This window comes from Astyanax mexicanus, chromosome 5 (genome assembly GCF_023375975.1).
Source record: "Astyanax mexicanus isolate ESR-SI-001 chromosome 5, AstMex3_surface, whole genome shotgun sequence".
NCBI lineage: Eukaryota > Metazoa > Chordata > Actinopteri > Characiformes > Acestrorhamphidae > Astyanax > Astyanax mexicanus.
The window spans coordinates 38,762,567-38,787,789 of NC_064412.1; the positions used below are offsets into that span (position 1 = coordinate 38,762,567).

General features: G+C 41.3%; 1 protein-coding gene and 1 long non-coding RNA gene across 6 annotated transcripts in view; both read left to right on the top strand.

The window, feature by feature from the left end:
- Positions 1 to 25,223, top strand: part of kcnh7 (potassium channel, voltage gated eag related subfamily H, member 7) — a 130,362-nt gene that overhangs the window by 12,348 nt on the left and 92,791 nt on the right. The gene's annotated exons all lie outside the window — the stretch shown is intronic.
- On the top strand, positions 16,266 to 24,555 carry LOC111192644 (uncharacterized). Its single transcript, XR_007439097.1, has 2 exons — positions 16,266 to 16,586; positions 23,978 to 24,555. It is a non-coding gene; the product is annotated as an uncharacterized LOC111192644 (long non-coding RNA).

Genomic DNA, 25,223 nt, shown 5'->3' on the forward strand with positions numbered 1-25,223 from the left:
TATAGGAAAACAGAAAAATAATTAATTAATTTCAGGAATATAGTATAAGTAAAAATAAATAATATAGCATGAGATAATATAATGTAGCAAACAATATTGCAGAATATTTAGTGCATGAATATAAACTGCAAACTAAACAATTATACAATAAATACACTTAAAGCTTCACAGTAAATAATAGACTACTTTTAAGACAGAACATCTCTATTATCACGATATGGATTTTTAATATCATGATATTTCTGTGTCACGATATATTGTATACGATATGCCCACCCCTACTATATATACCTAAATAAAGAACAAATGCCAGGTGTAAACAGATTATTTTATACTCACACTCTTAAAAATAAGACCCAGTTTACAGATGGCCTCCTCATCCATCTTGGGGATCAGCATTATATCTGAATAAAACCAAGCCTCATACAGTAAACATGCAAGTGTAAACACACCCAAGATGCATTTAAAACACAAAAAAAATCCAATCACTCAAACAATTTCAGCAGGCAGATAAAATAGAATGTACCATATTTTTCACTTTATTAATCACTCCAGATTATAAGGTGAATTATCACTAAACTATTGTCTATTTTCTGGTCTATATTCATACATAAGGTGCATTGGATTATAAGGCACATTATACGACACTAGTAAGGCACAGGGGTGTCGCCATGTTTTCCTTCTAATTCTAACTCATGTTTATCTACAGTTAGCTTAGATTTTCAGATTTCCACTATTGCTGGATGCAGCAGCGCTAGCCATGGTTAGCGGCTAACGCTGCCTGACAGAGCTACACTGAGGAACCCTGAGTGTTCCAGTAAGCCAGGGTGATATCAGCTAGCGGTTCGTCCTACATAGCGCTTTACCTTTAACACTGTAAACACGAAGGCTACAGTTTGATATACTCGCCTCTGAACGCCGAAAGAGCTAGCACTTGTTGGAAAAAGTTGCTTGCAAAAGTATTCATACCTCTTGAACCAGTTCACATTTTGTCACCTAACAACCACAAACTTAAAGGTATTTTATTGAGTTTTTAAGCGATAGAGCAACACAAAAGTAGTACATAATTGTGAAGTGGAACAAAAAATATATATATCTAATACAAATATGAATAGTATGACTTGCAAAAGAAAAAAATCAGCCCCTTTTACTCTGAAACCCCTAAATAAAACTTAGGTCGGAGAATCTGACCCTAGGCAACTATAAGTCATGCACTCCACAAATATGGCCTTTATGTGTCGGAGTGTCGGTATCAGTATCAGAGTAAAAAATTACAGGTACTCATATTTTGAAAAAAATGGTATCGATGCACCCCTAATTTTAATCATATCGCCCAGCTTTAATTTGAAACCAGGTGTTTGCATCAAAATAACATACAGTAGACCCATAACACACCACCTCACTGCTTCTCTAAAGGCAGCATTGCTGTGTAAATATTTTGTCATGCCTGTCACTGAAAGCGCTCCTATCTCTCCCACACTCAACTCTGCCTGCGTTCAGCAGCCTCTGGACTACATTGCCCAAGGTGCTCCACACTCTGGCATTACACATGACTCCTTCAGGAAGCAGGTCACCTGAGTACTTGTCCTATAAACGGAGCTGATTTGCTCTTAGTCTTTGCTGAGAATTGATGGATGCCGTGTATGACCTCTGAACTTTTTACCTACCCTGGTATGATATCTCTTTGTTTCTGCTGTTTGCCATTGTTGAGCCTTTTCTGTTGAGAGTTTTGCCCAGCCATGACATAATCACTGAAGTGAAAAGTAACCGACCTCCAAAGCAACACTTTTCAGGGGTGCAAAATTACAGATTTCCACTGTTTACTTCCTATATGGTTTATTATTATACTATTATTATAAAATGCTTAGTGCCACGTATGATAGCAACTGAGCTTTCCATTCATGTATAAATAGCAAAACTGTCAGAAACGGAGATAGGGTTTCATGAGGCAGTAGACCTAGCAGCAGATGATGAGCAGAAGCGGTTTGCTGGGGGAATTGGAAGAACGTGGCTGGTATCTGATTGCACGTCCTGCTGTTTATGATTCATGCCGTGATCCTGAGGCAGGAGAAAGTCATCTGTCCTCTGTATGGGCTTTTCTTCTGAGGTCAGTAGAGGATTCTTAGTAAATAAGAAAGAAAATAAAATCTATGTATTAGGTAATTATAGTGGTGATGTGTGTGTGTGTGTATATGTATGTGTGTGTGTATGTGTGAGTGTGTGTGTGAAGATACAGAGAGAGAGATAAGAAAAAGAGATATTACTTTGCTTTGTTATTTAAGAATGTTCCATCACATTGCCTTCACATCCCCCACCCTGTCTCATGCTGTCTCTGTATCTGCTCAGTTTCATCTACGCTCCTGATATGGCGCGCACACACACACACACACATTATATTGTGTATTTTGCAGCACAGATGGATGCCACATATGCTTTATTTAGCATTTCTATTACTTTAGAGCCTGACAGCACACAATTATACCAAAGCTTCTCTCTGTCCTTTTGAAAGAGCAGCTTCATTCCAGCCAGACTTCCAGCCAGACAAAAAAAAAAAATCCCACACTGGAGGGTTAATGATGTTAGGCAATCAGGTTGGGTCGATCTTCTGGTGGTCCATAAAAGCTCTTCACTACTCTAATACTAATCGTTAGCATAGTGGATAACAAACAGTGCTGCTCCACACACACACACAGAGGAGTTTTAGCACAATAAAAAAAGAAACAGGCCCAATGGATCAGTAATCGAACCAATTGATCTTTGGTTTTAAGTCTGAATAACAGGTGTAAACGGGGGCTTTTAAAAATTAGACCCCCTGATAACAATAGAACAATATATCCCCTTCCAGTAGTGCTGTGCGATATGACGATAAATATCGTGGGGACGATAGAAAAGTGTTTGCACATCTGTGTGTTCACTATTTCGTTTTGCTCTTTTAGAATTCATTAGATTATATATCTTTTCGCATTTTGATCTTAGTTTAGTTGGTTATTTTCCTATTACATATCTATTTTTCTGTTTTTGTTAAATGTTGTTATTAGCTTATTAGCTTCTAGCTTGTTGCTACCTTCTTTGTTATTTGGTATACAGAACGTCTCACTAGTCTTTTCAATGAATGTTGATTTATTCATTTAATAGCTTTATCTAACTATTTTAAGCCAGACATACACTATGATTTTTTTAATCGGGTGTGAAGAGCTTATCTGCATGTTTGAATGGTTTGTCCTGTAGGAAAATGCACAAGATTTATATGCTGACATTAATCCACCTGCAGAGCTTTAAACGTGCGGAGGAGCTGTAACTTTTGGATCAGCACAAAAATCATAGTGTAATTTGTTACACTGAACTTAGTTCTACGTCACGCCACAGACCATTTTCTTGCAAAACTGAAAGCGAAAGTTCTCCTTAACTGAAACTAATAAAAACGGTAATTAAAAGAAAAAACTAAAACGAACTGAAATTACAGATTGAATACCCTCATTTTCGTGTTTATTAATTTATTTATAAGTAAAAGTAAGCAATGATATAATTTTGTCATACTACTCAAAAAAAAAAAAATCCATATCGTGATATATGATTTTTCCCATATCGCCCAGCACTACCTCCCAGTACAACCAAAACCTGTGTGTTCAGAGCAGGTACTGGAAATCTTGATAAAGTTAAGAGTCGCATAAATTTCAGTCAATATCAGCAGATTCTTGAGAACAATGTTGAAGAATCAGTGAGAAAGTTGAAGTTGCGCCGGGGCTGGATACTTCAACAAGACAACGACCCTAAACACTAAACTCTGCTCAAAATCTACTAAAGCATTCATGTTCTGGAATGATCATCTCAGTCCCCAGACCTGAATATTATAAAAAATCTGTGGTATAATTTTCAGCGGGCTGTTCATGCTCAGAAACCATCAAACCTGACTGAACTGGAGATGTTTAATAAAGAAGAATATTCCAAAATATCTTCAACCAGAATCCAGATTCTCATTGGAAGCTTTAGGAATCATTTAGAGGCTGTTATTTCTATAAAAAAAAGGAGGATCTACTAAATATTGATGTAATTTTTCTGTACTGTAATTTTTTATGCACCTGCCCAATTTTTGTTTTGAAGAATTATTGCACACTTTCTGTAAATCCTATAAACTGTCTTTATCTGCTATGTGACAGAATTAACGGAAGTTGCTGATTCAAACATTCCAAACAACCAATGATTTATGAAGAAAAATCATAAAAATTTTCAGGTGTGCTCAATTGTTACCACAATTGATACCACTGTAAACATAGTGACTGAAGTGGGTCTGAATGCTGGAGAACTCTGATACAAGATCAAATCTTTGAGGGTGAGCTGAGTTTCACTCATGAATAAGTGCTGTCATGCAGCCTGCCGACCTGTTTGCATGATTAATAAGCTTTATTCATGAGGGCGCCGAGCCACCAATCAGTGGGCTGCTGCGGGGCCGGTTTGCATGTCCTGCCCCGTGAGTGGCTGGTGGGCTTCTCCGAGCTGTGATTCTGCTGTTCACACTCAGACTGTTAGAGTGAATCAGCATGTGTCTCAGACAGCCTTCATTTACTACAGTGCTGAGTATATACACACACATACAAATACAAATATATACACATGATTCTGCACTTTTACGAACCTCAGAGCTCATCAGTGTGTGTGTGTGTGTGTGTGTGTGTGTATGTGTGTAACAGAGAGAGCTTGTACAACCTTACTGGGGCTTTTCCAGACCAACAACAACATCCGACTCAATAATTCATTCATTGTTTGTGATCTTGGTTTCCTGTAAAGGCTGTCTAGTGCTACAGACACACACACACACGCACACACACTTTCACTTTTCTTTCTTTTTGCGTCATTTCTTTCATTTCTCTGTATGTTATTATGATACTGGATTAATTTTGCCTCCTTTTCTTCTGAAAAAATCCAGGTCAGAACCAGCTTTTGCTGGTTGCTAGTTTCAAATGGTCCAAGCTGGTCTTTGATGCTCACAGCGGTTAAAAGGTTGTTTTTGTTGTTATCCAGTTGAAAACTGCTAAGCTAGATGGGTAATTACCTCTTGACCATGCTGGTCATTAGAGCTGCACAGTATATGGTTTCAGCATCATCATCATCATCATCATCATCATCATCATCATCATCGTCACTATATGGGCAGTAATGTGGGACTATCTGCAATAGTGACAAAACAGGGTGTTCTAATGTTCATGACTAATCTACCATAGACAGTAGGGGTGGGCGATATGGCCCTAAAATAATATCACGATATTTCATGGTATTTTCGCGATAGCGGAACGCTTGGCAATATAAATTCAATATTTTTTTTTTCAAGAATATACTACTGCCACAAAAGTAGTCACACCCCTACCTGAGATATTAAAACGTACAAGAATTTAATCAGACTTGTAATAGAGGTCAATGATGCAGAATGTCATAATACTAATAATGCACTCCAAATATCTCCATATATCCAGGGTTAAAGTGAAATAAATGATACTGGACAGATATAATCTGCCTCTAGAAGATATATAATGGAAAATGAGAACAGTGTGAATTTTTCTTTTGCTAAAAACAGTAAAAAAAAAGTAGTACCCTAAGGTAAAAATTAGGGTGGGTGATATGGCACGATATTTTCAGGGTATAATATCGTTCACGATATTAAAAAATGTTGGCGATATTATCGCGTACGATACGATATGGCACACCCCTAATAGACAGTTTATATCTGCCCAACAAAGATGTGTGAAAAGTATTCACATTCAATACTCAGGTAGAATAATAGATACAAGGGTTTAAAATACTTCTGTAGAAGCTAAAGTATAAACTCAAGCTGTTTACTCTAGTAAAAGTGTAAAACTACAGGTTTCAAAACTTGAAAACTTGAAACTTAAAGTATAAAAGTAAAAAAAATGCACCCCAAGAGCATATAGTGCACTTTCCCCCACTCTCCAAAACACATTTTTCACACATTCTAATATTTATTTGGACAGTCTTTAGCTTTGATTGTGTAATGCATTCACTGTGGCATTGTTTCAATAAGCTTTTGCAATGACAAGATTTATATCAATCCATTGTTGCGTTAATTTTTCACTAAGATCTTGCAGCATTGACGATGGTAGAGTCTGACCACTGCACAAAGTCTTCTCCAGAACATCCCAAAGATTCTCAATGAGGTTAAGATCTGGACTCTGTGGTGAACTCTCAATCCATGTGTGAAAATGATGATCTCATGCCATCAAGGAAGAAAAAATCCATTGAAATGAAGCTGAAATGAAAACAAGCTGAAATGAAATAGGAGTAACAAGGCTATTTTTAGGATGTAAAGAGTAGAAAGTAAAGATAATTGTGTGAAAATGTAAGGGGTAGTAATAAAAAGTCTGAAAAAAACAAAGTGTTTGTTACTTGACACCTGTTACTCTGCTGCCCAGTATTATTTATGTTAACACAAAGTGCATTAATATTATCTTGACATGTTTGACTATTGACTTCTGGTAAAATACAGTGAAAAACCCTGTATTATTTATATTGCAATGTAATAATATATTGCAGCATCATTTTTTTTTTCCAATAACGTGCTGCCTTACAGATCATGCTGGTCAACAACCCAGTGTGGATCTGCATCATGCAGCAGAACTAGACATAATTCCCTCTGTTTTCTTTTATTTTTGTTTATAAATAAGGGTTACCATATTTTTCAAACTATAAGGCGCGCTTAAAATCCTTAAATTTTCTTAAAAATCCCCAGTAAACCTCATAATCCGGTGTGCCTTATGTATGAATTTTACCAGTCAGGTTATAAGGAGCAGTAAAGTACAGTACAGCTGAAGTACAGCTTTATACCGGAGTTTCAGTTTCTCCAGCACAATGCTGGAGCTGTATTAACGTAAGCAGCTAACTGCGGTAAGCGTTAGCACTTTTGTTGTTCAGAGGTGAGTATATTGGACTGTAGCCTGCATGTTTACTATGTTAAAACAAGCTACGTGGGACGAACCATTAGCTAATATCACCTGTCTTACCGGAGCACTCAGAGTTCCTCAGTGTAGCGCTGTCAGGCTGCTGCACCCAGTGGAAATGTGGAAATCTAAGCTTACTGCAAATAAATGGAAGTTATTTACTCACCCAAAAAAACAGTTTTCAGGAGAGAAATCTGTGTAAATTTGACTTTAAAATGATATATATATATTTTTTGAATTACAGTTTTGTTTACTTAGCTTAGCTTTACAGGTCTCGCCACTCAGCGACGAGCCCTGCTGAATTAGAAGGAAAACATGGTGACACCCCTCTTCCTTACTAGTGTCAGATAATCCGGTTTGCATTATGTATGAAAATTAACTAGAAAAAAAAAATGTATTGATAGTACGCCTTATAATCCGGTGTGCCTTATAGTGTGAAATATACAGTTATAGTAGATCTACAGTTACAGTAGATACAGCAATCAGCAGCATAATCTGTTCTACCCATCCTGCAAATAAAACGGAACACACCTGCACATTAAAGAAGTCAGCGAAGGGGATTTTGGCACAACTCTGATTCTTTTTCTTCTTCTATTGTTTAACGGGTGACGATACTTTGCCTAGCACTTAGGCACTCTCATACAGAGACATAACTAATATACCAACCAACAGTTGCCAGCTGCTGTGGTGCAGTGATGAGATTTTCCATGGATGGAGAAGAAAAAGCACTCAATAAACATGTAAATCATAATAAACCTTTCCCATCATAAAAAGCATTTGGCTCTGATTTCAGCAAACTGCCTAATAATTGGATATTCTTGCAATTACCAAAGCAGCAGTAAACAAACGCAGGAGCTGAGAGAAGGTGAGGAGTGCGTGTTAAATGTGCTAATGTAGCCTAACCCAATAAGAGCTAATCAGAACCAGATCAAAACATCAGCCTATAGATCCATCTCTGGCCTAGTGGGCAGTGCCACCGCCCAGATCGCAGGAGGAAAGAGAGAGAGAACGGGCGAGAGAGAGAGAGAGCATGCGTGTGTTAACTGGTGAGTCAGATAGGAATGTATTTATAGCTCGTGTGCTGCTCTTGGCAGGTGTAAAGTTGAACTGCGTTCTGTGGAGCTCGGCTTCTCCCTCCTGTTCTCAGACACATGCTGCACGTAGAAACTGTTAACACAACAAAAACACAGTGAAGATCTGCCTGAGCACACGCTCGCATTAACATCGCTCACGCTAATGAAGCTATCGCAGCTTTTATTGGCCTTCAGTAGCGCCTGGATATGATCAGCTTCGGTGCCTCCATGCTGCTTTCCTAGCCCTCATCCATCACTGTCGGAGGGAATTCCCAGACCTGCTTTTCTCCTCACCCATCTGTCCACATGCTTCAGACTGACACATCATTCAGTTTAGAGTTTACAAAATGTTGTTTTTTTTTTCGTACATATTGACATGCAAATATTTGGACATTTTAGTTAGGGCTGCAACTAATGACTATTTTAGTTGTCGACTAATCTGACAATTTTTTTTGATTAGTTGATTAGTCACGATTATTTAGACCATGCCCTCCATTTGTGTTTCGTATTGATAGATAGATAGATAGATAGATAGATAGATAGATAGATAGATAGATAGATAGATAGATAGATAGATAGATAGATAGATAGATAGATACTTTATTTATCCCGAAGGAAATTTAGGCATCCAGCAGCAACAACACAATACAATAAGAAACATACTCAGACAAATCAAAACACAGAAGAATAGAAAATATATAAGGCTATAAAAAAAAACTAACTATACAAGGTAAGGATCTATCTGTAAACGGAGCAGTGCAGTAGATGTTGCTAATGGTCATAAATAATTAAATAATTAACAGAGTAGAGTGCAATGACATCGATTATGAAAGTGACTGATGTGACATAGAAATATAATATAATATAAGTATGCATACGTTACAAGACAGTTCTAAAAAGAGAATGTGAAAATGTGAATACCCAATCATGAGTAAGGTATACTTAAATGTAAGCGAGGTTGGGGAAGTGTTAATATAAATAATTAAGTGTTTGAATAATGTCCAAGTGGTGTGCCTGGATTAAACTCAGTCGTCAGCAGCATCCCGTCCCCGATGGGAGGAGTTAAAGAGTCTGATGGCTCTCGGAATGAAGGATTTTCTGAGTCTGTCTGTTGTGCAGCTCTGTGACAGCAGTCTGCCACTGAACACACTCCTCTGCTTCATGATGGTGGTGTGAAGTGGATGACTATCATTGTTCATGATAGAAAGCAGTTTATCCAAAGTCCTTCTCTCAGCTATTGTAACCAGAGAGTCCAGCTCCATTCCAACCACTGCCCCGGCCCTCCTGACCAGCTTGTCCAGCCGTGATGCATCTCTCCTCTTCATGTTGCCTCCCCAGCACACCACAGCGTAGAAGAGAATGCTGGCCACGATTGATTGGTAGAACATCTGCAGAAGCTTCTAACAGATGTTAAAGGACCGCAGTCTCCTCAAGAAATAGAGCCGGCTTTGTCCCTTCCTGTACAGGGTGTCTGTATTTGTTGACCAATCCAGTTTGTTGTCCAGCTGCAGACCAAGGTACTTGTAGGTCTTTACTGTCTCCACATCAACCCCCTCGATGGAGACTGGCTGCAAGGGTGGTCCAGACCTACGGAAGTCCACCACCATCTCCTTGGTCTTGGATATGTTCAACTGCAGTTGGTTCAGTCGGCACCAAGCAACAAAGTCATCCACCTGTCTCTTGTACTCCTCCTCCTGACCACCCTTCACACACCCAACGATGGCAGTGTCATCCGAGAATTTCTGCAGGTGGCACATCTCAGAGTTGTACTGGAAGTCTGATGTGTAGAGAGTGAAGAGGAAGGGGGAGAGCACAGTCCCCTGTGGTGCTCCAGTGCTACTGACCACAGTCTCCGATGTGCCGTCAGTGAGCCTCACGTACTGTGGTCTGCAGGTGAGGTAGTCTGTGATCCAGAACACCAGGTGAGGATCCACATTCATCTTCACCAGCTTGTCTCTGAGAAGTGGAGGCTGGATGGTGTTAAAAGCACTGGAGAAATCAAAAAACATGATTCTCACAGCACTACTCCCCTTGTCAAGATGAGAGTAGGTTCGGTGGAGGAGGTAGATGACTGCATCCTCAACACCAATCTTCTCCCGATATGCAAACTGGAGAGGGTCCAGTGCATGCTGTACCTGGGGTCTGAGGAGTGGGAGAAGCAGTCGTTCCATGGTCTTCATAATGTGCGAGGTCAAAGCTACCGGCCTGAAGTCGTTGAGCTCACTGGGGCGAGGTTTCTTGGGAACAGGGACCAGGCATGAAGTTTTCCACAGCGTAGGAACCCTCCCCAACTGCAGGCTCATGTTGAAGATATTCGACAAGGGTAACCCAAGTTCAAAGGCGCAAGCCTTAAGAAGTCTCGGGCTTACCTCGTCAGGTCCAGCTGATTTCCCTGAGCGGAGTCTCCTCAGCGCCCCTGTGACCTGGTCTGCAGAGAGGTGGAGTTGACTGCACTTGAGTTCACGCTGAATATTCTTCAACTCCTCCTGGTTCTTGTCTTTAAAGGCCCTCTTCTTTTTGTTTAAGAGGTCCTTTACGTCGCTTGTAATCCAGGGCTTGTTGTTGGCAAAGCAGCGAACAGTTCTTACAGGAACCACAATGTCCATGCAAAAGTTCAGATAGTCAGTTGCGCAGTCTGCTACCCCCTCAATGTCCTCACCGTGAGAGTCCTGAAGCACACTCCAGTCTGTGGATGCAAAGCAGTCCTTCAGGGTCTCCTCTGCCTCCTGAGACCACTTCCTGAAGGAGCGTGTTGTGGTTGGTTGCCTCATCACACAGGGTTTGTAATGAGGCTTCAGGAAAACCAGATTGTGATCAGATTTTCCAAGTGGGGGCAGTGGGATGGCGGTGTACGCATCACTGATGTTAGCATACAGGAGGTCAATTGTCCTGTTTTTTCTGGTGGGACAGTCCACATACTGGGTAAAAGAAGTCAGTGTGGAGTCCAGCGTGATGTGGTTGAAGTCACCAGAGAGAGCGGCAAAAGCATCCGGGTGTTGTGTCTGGAGCCTGGCGATGGTCGTGTGTATGACGTCACACGCAGCCTCCGCGTCCGCTCGGGGGGGCACGTACACACAAACAGTATTGATGATACTGTAACGACTGGCAGGAAGATGAAGAAGCAGGAAGCATGCTCTTAGCAGGAAGCTCTTTATTTAACAGGGTACTGCTCACTTACACCTCTTACAAGTGCTTGGCAAGTGAAACCCAAGCCGCTCACACAGCTAAAACCCCCCAAGTGGCTAAACTGGCTAACATCCACAGAGATGGTGGGTCCCTCTAACACACCCACAACACACCCCCATAATGCCCTGCTTGCCCCGGATTAGCATAACCCCACCCCTACAGGCACACTATAGGCTGGCGCACATAAACACCCTACGACGATCGTCACAATACGGTACAGGCCAAATGTTTGGACACACCTTCTCATTCAATGCATTTTCATGACTATTTACATTGTAGATTCTCACTGAAGGCATCAAAACTATGAATGAACACATGTGGAGTTTTGTACTTAACAAAAAACAAAAAATGAGCTGGCCTCCACAGTCACCGGACCTGAACCCAATCCAGATGGTTTGCGGTGAGCTGGACCACAGAGTGAAGGCAAAAGAGCCAACAAAACAGGTGCTAAACACCTCTGGGAACTCCTTCAAGACTGTTGGAAAACCATTTCAGGTGACCACCTCTTGAAGCTCTTTGAGAGAATGCCAAGAGTGTGCAAAGCAGTAATCAGAGGAAAAAAGAAACTAGAATGCAAAACATGTGTTTAGTTATTTCACCTTTTTTGTTAAGTACATAAAACTCCACATGTTTTCATTCATAGTTTTGATGCTCTCAGTGAGAAGCTACAAAATAGTAAATAGTCATGAAAATACAGAAAATGCAGTGTGTCCAAACTTTGCACCTCCACAGCTAAACTTTTAGGGCCCTGGACCGATTTTGCAGAATATTTTGAAAGTTGACTTACCTAAATAAAATTACAAACCTTACTATAGGAGCCAGAGTTCCCAGAGTAACTCTGTAACTAGAATTGCCAGGTTTGTGGTTTTTCTTCCAAACTCGGCTTGTTTGATAGTCATGAATGAAAATTAAACCAGTGGCTTGTTTTTTTTGGCAACTTTTATATTTATTGCGGCCACCAAAAAGCCTTAATTGCAAACCATTCAAAAAGAAAATGTGCTGTATTGTTAATGTCTCTGGCAACCTTAGGCATTGGGCTAGTTTCGGCTAGATTTGGCTTCTGATAGGCGGTTTTCAGACAGACTTTTGGCAGGACTTTTTGCTGAACCTGGCAACCCTTGGCTGCAGCTTGCAGTAACTCGCTAGCTACCTTCCTCTACTTCACTCTACTTATTTCTATCTCATTCTTCCTCCTTCTACCTCAGCCTCATTCTACCTTCATCTGCCTCAGCCTCACTTTACCTAGATCTACCTCACTCAGCCTCACTCTACCTAGCTTTGCCTTCACTCTGCTTCACTCTACCACACTCTTAATCATTCTACCTCCTTCTACCTCACTCTCACTCTACCTAGCTCTACTTCCCTCTACCTCATTCTGCCTCAGCCTCATTCTACCTACATGTACCTTCCTCTACCTCACTCTACCTAGTTCTAACACATTCTACCTGCCTCACTCTACCACACTCTAACTCCGTCTGCCTAAGCTTCATTCTACATCATTTTGCTTCAGCCTTACTCTACCCATATCTTCTTTCTTCTACCTAACTCTACTTAGTTCTACCTCCCTCAGTCTCACTCTACCCAGCCCTACTTTCCTCTACCTCACTTTGCCTAGCTCTGCTTTGCGCTACTTCACTCTACCACATTCTACCACCCGCTAGCTATGCCTCACTCTACTTCATTCTATCTCACTCACCGTTCCTCTGCCACATTCTATCTCACTCTCACTCTGCCTCCTTCGACTTCACTCTACCCCACATAACCTCTCTCTACCTCAACATGATCATAGTTTGCAGTAAGAGAAACTCCCTTCGTTGCTGCACGTGGGTAACACAGTTTGAGCTTGCGGTTATTTACGGCATTATCGCAGCTCTTATATTACGATAACATAGTGCTGGACGATATGGCCAAAATTTATATCACGATATATTCCTTGATTTCGGTCGATACGATACAATTTTGATATCGATATAAATACTTTGAAGGCCTCAGAAAAACTGCTAAGAATCCCTGCAATTGAAAAAATCTGTACACTACTGTCTGAAATTTTAAATTTAAGTCTTTAAAGCCTCCTATCACAAAAACTGTATAATACTTTAGAAATAAAAAATGATCAGAATAAATCAATGCACACTTTTATTTGCATTTAGCAAAATAAAAACATGACATCCCTGTCAAACATAAACCTATAGCCTATATACATATTACCAATATAAATAACTTTACATCACAACAGAGGCAGAGCTTCTTATTCTTTTGTAAACATATTTAACAGATCAAAACAAAAGTGCTTCAACCAGAATAGGGAATACAAAAAGCCTTCATGGAACATGATATCCCTGTTAAATAAACAAACCTATATCAACTATAAATAACTTAACTAAAACATAAACTACAAAAGTGTTTAAGCCAGAATAAAGAAGATATTGTGTGTAGTGAAACAGCTTGAGGTGCAGGAAAGGATGTATTACTGTTGCTGGTCGGCTCCACTCTCCAGAACAATTTGGAGCAAGCTGAAGTCTGAAGTTTATCAGACCTTTGAAAGCCGAACCACTGAATTAGACCTGCCTCCCTCAACTATGCGCTCATTCTTCATCTAAAATGTCCTGCGCTGAAATCGAGCGGGTTAGGGTCGGTTTCGTTTCATCGCGGGAGGTTTTAGGTGCGGAGCGGAGCCGAGATCCGCTCGGTTAGGGTCGGTTTCGCTTCATTGCGGGCGGGTTTTAGGTGCGGAGCGGAGCTGAGATCCGCTCGGTTAGGGTCGGTTTCGCTTCATCGCGGGTTGGTTTTAGCTGTGGAGCGGAGCTGAGATCCGGTCGATTTCGCTTCATCGCGGGTGGGTTTTAGGTGCGGAGCGGAGCGCAGCCGAACCAGGTCTAGACTAGCCTAGCCTATCTGGCTATGTGCCTGTATGATTGCGTCATCAGAGGCTGATTGTTTTCGGCGCTGCAGTGAACTGACGCCGCTAAAAAACGCCTGTCTGTGAATAATAAATATCGATATGCCACAAAAATGATATCACCGTTATTGAAACATTTCTTATCGCGATAAATACCGATATCGAAATATTGTCCAGGCCTACGATAACAATTAAAAAATTATTAATCGCACAGCCCTAGTATTTATAGGTCATTAGACAGCTATTTTTATTTCATAGCACTACATAGAGGCAAACACACGGTCTGTTTATTGTCCTGCAGCCTTTCAGTTTGATCTTAGGACTCGAGAGTTGAGAAGCGGTGGTCTGGAAAAGGATCTGAGTTGCTGTGGGGATTCTCTATATGGGCTCCAGCAGTTTTTATCCTCTTCGGGGCAGAGGAGGTTAATAATTGGGTGCCGGCGGGAGTGTGAGTGAGCGAGCGAGAGAGATGAGAGAGCGTATGGATTGACAGTAGAGGGTGAGCAGAGATTCTGTAGTGCATGATTAGGGGTTACATGGTGAACACAGGCTAGATGAAGACTGACACTAACAGTAATGCCATGAGACACGGAGCACAGGCACAGACAAATAGCCTCGGTCTGTCTCTCTCTCTCTCGTAGATGATGTATTGATTATCTGGGTTCTACAGCAGCTTTAGTCAGGTCAGAGCTCTTCTCCGAGCAGACGTCTGGAGCGGGATCACTGCTGAGCCGTGCACTGCAGAACCTGGGGTAGATATTAGAGCTGGGCTGAGCAGTGCTATTAGTGACTGCTAGATCACAGCTACTATATCTATAAGGCTGCGACGCAGGGGATTAAAGACACACTGGAGACAAACACACACACATACACACACACAAGCTCTCTCGGCATGTGGTCCAAGCTCGGAAACAGCAGACAACTGCTCATTATCTCCATCTGACGCGTTGTCCATTCACACTGAATTTATTTATGGCCCTTCTTCTTGTATTTTACAGTTATTTTAAGCTGGAGTCCTTCTGATGTCAATGCAAATGTATACAATCTGATGCCAATACAATCCCATTTCTCATTTATACCCCATTATACACCTTGTTTTTTGAGTGCCACCCTTCCCTTTGGAAAAAAATTACAGCAGGAAGTGGTTAAAATCCCCCTTAAGATAGGCAAAAACCCTTTAAGAACCCCATTTGTTGTCAAAATAGATAAATGTAAAAAGAAAACTGCTTAATTAGCAGCTATTTATGTTGCTCTATAGGCCACCCTGCCAGTCTCTTCTGATGCAGAGTACCTGCTACACTATTTAAGGTGGAATGGGAAGTTTTGCTATAGTGAGTGAGACATACAAGTCAAATCTTGCACTGTAGATTAATAATTAAGTCATAAAAACATTATGATGAAACTGGCTCTCATCAGAAAAGGAAGAGCAAGAGTCACTTCTGTTGCACACAATAAGCTCATCAGTGTTACCAGCCTCAGAAACCACAAGTTACACAAGTCCAGATAAGAGCACCTAAATGCTTTACAGAGTATTTTGTGATCTGTAAGGGTTGAAAACTGTGCGCAGATTATATTCATATTAACTGAGCTAAAAATGTAAATTATGGAGAAAAATCGTATTTTAGCCTCTTTTTTTTGGTAAATATGCCCAAGTGAAAGGTTTGAAATTTCTAGTAGCAAGTTTTCTGAACGTTACAGTTAATGTTCTTAGAACATTCAATCTGTCAAGTTTTCTGGATGTTTGTAGAGAGTTTCTATGTAATGTTTAAAGCATTACTTTTAACGTTTCCATATTACTATTCCATGTTACTATTTGTCTAGCTGGGAACATTACTGTATGTGAGAAATGTTCTAAAAGCTACAATGCGATGCAACAAATTATGTCACACATTATGTCCAAGATGAGTGTATGTGAACTTCTCATCACAAACTTAACAACTGTGTACTCTGTGCATGAACATTCTTAATAGAATTCCTTTTTTACCCTTTTTTACTGGGGCAAAGATTTGGTAGATGAATTCCTCACAGTTTTCCCCAAATTTTTTCCTCATTCAGACAAATTTGACCCTTAAACACTGAATATTCAGCGTCAGAAACTTTGCTATAAACCACTTAGTGAATTAGCCCTCATTTTCAATGCAGCTGAGTGTAGCCATGGTAAAAGGAGTTAACGGCTAATTGTTTTATTTTTTTCTAAAAAATATATATATATTTATTTCTATTATATATATATTTTTTTCTCTGCTCTTTTCTCCCTTAAACTTTTTAGTGAACTTCACCAAGCTTTATTAAATAGTTAAAATTGTAAAAACCTAAGAGATATTTTTAAAAAAAAAAGTGTTAATATAATTGAATATATTGTTTATTTTTGGGGTTCCCCCTTTGTTGTTGTGAGTGGGGCGCTAATTAGTGTGGCACCGTTCCTGTTGATACTGAGCTTTCGCGGCAAAATGCCCCAAAAGCACTGCAGCTGCTGAGCTGGTAAGAAGGCATTTTACTCTCTCCCGTTAATTTCTACTTCTAAATAAGTAAAAGCTAATATTTTAAGTGATTTCTGAAAATATGGTTGACAGCACTGGTTAACATGTATATGAACTTATATTTTCAAACTTTTAAGTTAATTAATACTTTTAATGCTGGTGTTACTCCACCCGTTTTTTATGCCTCGTGCAGGCGAGAGAGAGAGAGAGAAGTAGGGGAGGGAGAGACAGAGCCTGTGTGTGTATGCCTGTGCACTAATTCTGCCCCATGTCTCACTCAGAATAAACAACGCAGAGCATCATATTCCGGTGTGGAGTGTGGCTGTTTTTTCTCGTCCAGTGTCCATTGTCCGGTTAATGTCTGCTACATAAAACTGGTGCCGTGACCCGGATTCCTTTGATCAGCTGCAGCAGATCGCCGGGGTCAAGCAGTTTGTTGTGACACGTGAGGTATCGTTCTGCAAGATTAAAGGTTCCATTCAGCGGGCATTAAAGTGACAATTCATGAACTTTTGCATTTAGTCACACATTGTTCTGGGGATTTGTTTTCAAATTTTTTTTTCCCTTTTGTTATTTTGTATGATTTTTTTTATTGTTTGATTTGAATGCGTTACAAACCAAAATATGGCTGGTCGAGGACACCTCACATTTGATATGAGCACTCCAGTATTTGGGAGGGGTAGAACTGTGAGCAGAGCAGATGTAGGATTAGGAGTTCAAACAAACATGCTTCCATTGTATCATGAAAGTCCTATAGGCCCGGAGTGTAGTCCTAATAATGGGCCAGTGAAACCTGTGTGCTCAACCCCTACTAATGGTAATGAAGATGTCACTCAGCAATTACGTGAGTTGATAGGGGAACTTGGAAGTCAGATTGGTGAAACTATTGCAAATAGAATACTTTCCAGTCAAAACCCAGCTACTCCTACATCTAATGCATCATCTGGTAGGGATGGCTCCAACATCTCTAGCACCTCTCTTGACACCTCTAGAGTCAGTGTTGTAGTTAGGTCAGATATTAAGGAGCCACCCATGTTTAGAGGTGATGAGAATGACAAATACAATGTGCAGGAGTGGATAGATGTAATGGAGCTATATCTCAAGAAAAGTAGCTGCCCTGAAACAGAAAAAGCAAACACAATTCTGAGTCATCTCTTAGGTAGAGCTAAGAACATAGTAAAGGTGGGGTTAAAGAGTAAGTCCTCTCCTAACACAAGTGTGAGTTCCAGCAAAATTTATGATGTGCTGAGGCGTTACTTTAGTGACAGCCCTGTGTCGTGCCTGCCGTTAGCTGACTTCTACGCTACACAGCCTGAAGACAACGAAAGCCCAGTTGACTATTGGGTACGTCTGAACTCTACAGCAGAGCGAGCTAATAGCCATCTACTGAGCAGTGGGAGTAGGATGGAGAACATGAATGCTGAGATAGCTATGATGTTCATCCGAAACTGCCCTAGCCAAGATCTATCCAGTGTATTCAAGTGCAAGCCAATGACTAAATGGTCGTTTGAAGAAGTCCAAGAAGCCATAGATGAACATCAGAGGGAACGTTGGTCACGCAAAACTCCAAGTGTTCCAAAACCTCGTGTGCTCCACGTTGCTACTGCCACAGCCATTACAAGCTCTGAAAAAGACACCGAAGTTGGATGCACAGTTGTTAATGCTGCACAGAGTTTACCCAATGACATCTCCAAACGTAATGACAATACAGCGTCTGACTCTAATACATTAGAGCGTGTACTCAGCATGTTGGAGAGGGTTCTTGAACGTACCAGCCAGCCTGCTCGCAATCCTTCTGGGCCTCCTGTGACGTCATGGACTCGTGGTCTAGCTTGTCGCATTTGCAGCGATACATCCCATTCTACCCGCTCACACTGCATGAGAGAGAAACGATGTCTAATCTGCTTTGATGTAGGACATCAACGTAAAGACTGTCCCAACATAGCTTCACCAGCTCCCCAGCCTACCGCCACAAATCAGGGAAACTAGCTCACTCACACTTGGTGGGGGGCAGTGTGAGTGAAATGGACCAAACCCCGAATACAGAAGATGGCAAGTCACTATATGAAGAGTGTTGCAAATCTGCATCTAGCAAGAATGAAGTTCTGTTTCAAAATGTAATGAAGCTCGAGAAAGCTGACAGTCTGTTCTACACTGATGTTCTTGTAAAAGGCCAGGTTTCACTGCGAGCTTTGTTAGATAGTGGGTCCATGGCGTGTACTATTAATGAAGAAGCCGAGCAGAAACTTAAGAGCTCTGGGATAACACTTGAGCTTAGCAAAATACATTCAGACATCATGCTCATAGGCTGTGGTGGAGTTCAAGTGCGTCCAAAGTGCATCTATGAGATAGAGATGGAAGTCTATGGTCATGCAGTCAATGTACCTACACTAGTCGTGCCTGGGCAGCGTGACGAAGTCATTCTAGGCACTAATGTTATTAAGTACATCCTCAGTCGTCTCAAGGAAACTCCCAACTACTGGCGTGTCCTCAACATGGCTGAAAGTTCAGGTGAACCTGAAATTGAGCATTTCTTAGACATGCTATCTGGCCTACACAGGTGGAAAGGCAAAGAAATTCCTGATGCACTCGGCACAGCTAAACTCATGCAAGCTGTTACCCTTTTACCTCGTCAGGAGCATCTTGTGTGGGCCAAACTACCCGCAACCGCTGCTGTCTCAGTGGGAAGTGCCATCCTTGTTGAACCACCCAAGTCACAGACTCACAAGAAAAATGTCATGGTTGGAAGGGTGGTGACCTCCATGAATGCTGAAAGGTGGGTGCCGGTCAGGATCTTGAACCCAAGTAATAAACCGGTCACCCTTAAGAGAAACTCAAAAGTGGCTGATGTATCCCCGTGTCTGGCCCTTGAGGACCTTGATGTAAAGTCCAATCAGTCTGCTAGTAACAAAGTAACAGTGTCAAGCCAGAAGGTGGACAGTCCCACAGCTGACAGTTCCCAAGTTGCTCCCGGTTTCCGTGATAGAATGGATCAGCTAGGCCTGGGTGACCTCGATGTTGACTCGTGTGAGGTGACTACATACTGGAAGGAACAACTTGTGCAGCTGATACAGAAATATGAAGGCGTGTTCTCAAAAGACAAACTAGACTGTGGCAAGGCCAAGGACTTTTACCATCGCATCCGTTTGTCAGACGACCGGCCATTCAGACTCCCCTACCGTCGCGTGCCCCCTGCACACTACCATAAGCTTCGACAGGTGCTCTCAGAGATGGAGGAGCGTGAAATCATCCGTAAGTCTTCCAGTGAGTGGGCCTCGCCGATTGTGCTTGTTTGGAAGAAGAATGGTGACCTACGGATCTGCGTAGACTACCGTTGGCTAAACAGCCGTACTGTGAAAGACGCCCATCCCTTACCACACCAAGCAGACTGTCTGGCTGCTTTAGGGGGTAATGCGATATTCAGTGCAATGGATCTCACTTCCGGGTTCTATAACATTGAGATGGCTGAAGAGGATAAAAAGTTCACTGCTTTTACGACCCCTATGGGGCTATACGAGATGAACAGACTTCCGCAGGGCCTCTGTAACAGTCCAGCAAGTTTTATGCGGCTCATGATGGGTATATTCGGAGATCAAAACTTCCTCTCCCTACTCTGTTATTTAGATGACGTTCTCGTGTACGCGCCTAATGAGGGTGAGGCTTTGAAACGATTGGAGATGGTGTTCGCTAGGCTGAGTGCTCATGGACTGAAATTAGCTCCCAAGAAGTGCCATCTATTGCGGAGGAGAGTGCGATTTTTAGGGCACATCATTGACGAAAATGGAGTGGCGACAGACCCTGACAAGGTCAAAGCTATCACTGCTATGACAGAGGCTGATCTTATGATGGAGGATGGAGTGAGCCCCTCACAGAGAAAGATCAAGGCATTCTTAGGCATGATAATGTACTATCAACGTTTTATACCAAATTGCTCCAGCATTGCCAAGCCACTGTTTTCGTTGACTGCTGCACCTAAAGGCAGAAAAGTTAACAGAAAGGGAGCCGCTGCTTTCAGAAAGTTGAGGCCAGATGATTGGAAGCAAGAGCACAGTGAGTCTTTTGCACAGCTGAAATCTGCACTCTTGGAATCTGTAGTGCTTGCGCACCCTGACTTCAGTCGGCCATTTATACTGTCCACGGATGCCTCCTTAGACGGCCTGGGCGCTGTGCTATCTCAGGTGCCAGAGGGGGAAACAAAAGCCCGTCCCATCGCTTTTGCCAGTAAAGCCCTCACCCGCGCTCAGATCAACTACCCTGCTCACCGTCTAGAGTTTCTGGCTCTAAAGTGGTCCGTCTGTGACAAATTCAGTCACTGGTTAAAAGGCAACTCTTTTACTGTCTGGACGGACAACAATCCATTAACCTACATCTTGACTAAGCCAAAACTTGACGCGTGTGAGCAGAGGTGGGTTGCTAAGCTGGCACCATACAATTTCAGCATCCAGTATATCCCTGGCAGTAAGAACGTGGTGGCAGATGCCTTGAGTAGACAACCCTTTACTCGTAGCTGTGTCAGTCAAAGATTGGTTGCTGAGCCCTACAAAGCTTTGCTGGAGGAAGCAGAACATTACAAAGAGGATGTGGTCCAACGCACCTTTGTGGCTAGCACGCAGTGCCAGGCGGTAGAACCTCTGTCCCCACACCAAGAATTAGCCTGCTGCTCGCTTTCCAGTGAAGAGGTCTCCGCTATCATGAATGGTCAAACAGAGTGGAGCGTAGGGTTCAAGGCAAGAGTAGGGTTGTTGTCCCAAGATGTGCTCAGTTTGGTAGCCCCTGACCAGAGCGAGCTGTCAGCATTGTCACTGACAGAGCTTCAAGATAAACAACAAGAGGACCCAGTTTTGTCTCGAGTTCTTTCTTATGTCACCCGTGGTACAAGGCCATCAAGACGAGAGAGGGCAAAAGAGACCTTTAGGGCACTGAAAACTCTAAAACAGTGGAATAAGCTGAAAGTGCTGGATGGAATACTATATCGGCTCTGTAAAGATCCTTTGTCAGGCAAGAAACGCTACCAATATGTTGTTCCAGCTTCCCTCATTAAGCAAGTTTTGCAGGGCATCCACGACGATGCTGGGCACCAAGGCCAGTACAGAACACTCTATTTGGCTAGACAACGATTTTTCTGGGTCGACATGGAGCGAGAAATTCGGGAGTATGTCCAGCGCTGTAAGCGATGTGTGGTGAGCAAAACCCCCGAACCAGAAGGGCGAGCCCCGCTCGAGAGTGTAAGAACGACACGTCCATTGGAATTGGCCTGCATAGACTTTTGGTCTGCTGAAGACTCTCAGGGTAAATCTGTGGACGTCCTCGTGGTCACCGACCATTTTACTAAATTGGCCCATTCATTTGTTTGTCGTGACCAGTCTGCAAAGCAAGTGGCCCGTCAGCTGTGGGACAGGGTCTTCTGTCTGTATGGTTTTCCTGAGCGGATTCATGCAGATCAAGGCGCCAACTTTGAAAGCCACTTAATCCAAGAACTGCTACAAATCGCTGGGGTAAATAAATCAAGGACCACATCCTATCACCCCATGGGCAATGGCCACGTCAAAAGATTTAATCGCACGCTTGGGAGTATGATCAGGACCTTGCCACCAAGAGCTAAGCAGAAGTGGCCACAAATGTTGCAGACCCTGACCTTTGTGTATAATTGCACGGCTCATGAATCTACTGGCTATGCCCCATTTTTCCTTATGTTTGGAAGAACCCCTCGTCTGCCAGTTGATGTAGTGTTTCACAATGTTGGAAGAGACAGTGACATTGTTGATTATAATAGCTACGTCAACAGCATGAGGGCCGACCTCAAAGAAGCTGCAGCTCTTGCTCAGGCCAGTGCAGACGTGAGCCGACAGCGTCAGACAGAATTGTACAACAGAAGAATGAAAGGCTGTGACATTGAGGAAGGTGATCGCATATTGCTGGCCAATAAGGGTGAGCGAGGTCGACGAAAGCTGGCAGACAAGTGGGAGTCCACACCTTATGTGGTAGTTTCAAAAGATCCCAAGTGCCACACTTACAGAGTGAGAAACACCAACACTGGTCAAGAAAAGGTGGTTCATCGGAACTTAATGTTACAAGTAAACTTTCTGCCCTTTGACACAGATGCTGGAGTGGAGCCGTCTTTCGACGATTCAGAGTCAAGTCGTGAACAAGCTCAAGGATCTTCTATGTCTTCTTTGGAGTCTGAGGAAGTTTCTGACAAAGAAGATCGAACAGCTAGCTGGATAGCTACATTAGGTGGCACTAGTATCCCTTCAGGCAGTTCATGCACATCTGAATGTGGAGAGATGGAACGTCGTCTCAGTACTGTAGACTTGGAATCTACTTCTAGTCACCCTCAGCGGAGTACCACTGACATCCTGAGTGCAGCCCCTACTGAAACGGCAAGAGCTAACACAGAGAAAAGCCAAGAACACAGCAGCAAGGTGTCCATCGAAAATGTAGATCCACCTGTTACTGGAATAGTGACTCAAGTGAAGACACGGGCTGGTAGACTAGTGAAACCTGTTAATAGGCTAATTCAGAGTATGACACAGAAAGTAGCACATCATTCAGCTAGAGATTTGGCAAAGTCCCTGTTGTCCTAAAAAAAAAAAAAAAAAAAAAAAAATGTTATACTGATTGTGTTTTTGTGAATGGGATATATGGTCTATTGAGCTTATACCAGTGGGTGGTGTATAAGGCATCCCCTGAGTGAGATTGCATTAAGGAGCCTGATCAACTCCTTGTCGCCTCTCTCCCCTAGCAGTTGGGACATTTATGTTGCATAGTGGTATTACGTGTCTGCTCATGACTTCTTTTTATTGTCCTGTTAAGTTGTATGAGATGTGATCTCTGGTGGGCAAGCTTTGTGAAGTTCAGGGGGAAGTATGTAGCCATGGTAAAAGGAGTTAACGGCTAATTGTTTTATTTTTTTCTAAAAAATATATATATATTTATTTCTATTATATATTTTTTTTTTTCTCTGCTCTTTTCTCCCTTAAACTTTTTAGTGAACTTCACCAAGCTTTATTAAATAGTTAAAATTGTAAAAACCTAAGAGATATTTTAAAAAAAAAAGTGTTAATATAATTGAATATATTGTTTATTTTTGGGGTTCCCCCTTTGTTGTTGTGAGTGGGGCGCTAATTAGTGTGGCACCGTTCCTGTTGATACTGAGCTTTCGCGGCAAAATGCCCCAAAAGCACTGCAGCTGCTGAGCTGGTAAGAAGGCATTTTACTCTCTCCCGTTAATTTCTACTTCTAAATAAGTAAAAGCTAATATTTTAAGTGATTTCTGAAAATATGGTTGACAGCACTGGTTAACATGTATATGAACTTATATTTTCAAACTTTTAAGTTAATTAATACTTTTAATGCTGGTGTTACTCCACCCGTTTTTTATGCCTCGTGCAGGCGAGAGAGAGAGAGAGAAGTAGGGGAGGGAGAGACAGAGCCTGTGTGTGTATGCCTGTGCACTAATTCTGCCCCATGTCTCACTCAGGTATGAGTCGATGTTAAAAGTGGTTTACTTAATGTTTTATAACTTTAGAGTTGGTTAAAAAAAATGAATTTAAAAAATATTTGAATCAGTTATTTTTCTCTGTTTTAGTTTATTGTGTAGTTTAACTGGTCATGTGCTCTGCCAATGTTTTAACTATATAGCTAACTGTTGGTTATTGAAAATACATGTTTTAAATGTGAGCATTGTTTCTCCTATGTGGAGTTAGTTATACTGCTGTTCTATTAGCATTTAGTTCTATACAAGTGATCTGTGAATTTTTTGTAGCTTTCCATTTTTTATAGTTATATGTATTTTATGTATTTTGTGAATATATATATATATATAAAAAAAAAAAAAGCACTGCAGCTGCTGAGCTGGCGAGAGAGAGAGAGAGAAGTAGGGGAGGGAGAGACAGAGCCTGTGTGTGTGTATGCCTGTGCACTAATTCTGCCCCATGTCTCACTCAGAATAAACAACGCAGAGCATCATATTCCGGTGTGGAGTGTGGCTGTTTTTTCTCGTCCAGTGTCCATTGTCCGGTTAATGTCTGCTACATGAGCACAAGGACTGAAAAGAATTACATTAAAATTAATATCAAGTATTTAGTCAGGTAAGCTAAAATAAGGAGCTTCATAGCAAAACGAAAAAAAATTAAATGGTAAAAGCATTATAAAACATAACAAGCGTTATAAGATTTAATTAAGAAAAATAAAATAATTCAGAATAAAAAGGATAAGTGGACAAGCTAAATTGCAAAGCAATAAAATAAAGAGATAAATAATTAGAATAATAAAATATGACAAACACCAACAAGTAAAAGACCAAAAAATGATGTTAAAAATAACACCAAGATTATAAAGAAAGTAAATGATAGAAATAAAATTTATTTTTAGAAATACAATAAATGATCAAACAAAAGATAGAAAAAACAAAAGGATGAAATAAATGGAATTAAAAAGGAAAAAATAAAAAAATGAAATTAATAAAATAAATGATAAAGCCAAAAGATAAAACAGAAAATAAAAGTAAAAGGAAACAAATAAATCCTTAGAACCTTTAGTGCTGAAGTTTACTAAGATTTTAGAGCTGAATAGTAAGTGTGTAAGCATGTGTTTGCAGCCATAAGCTCCTGTATGTACTGCATGTGTAGGTATAGTT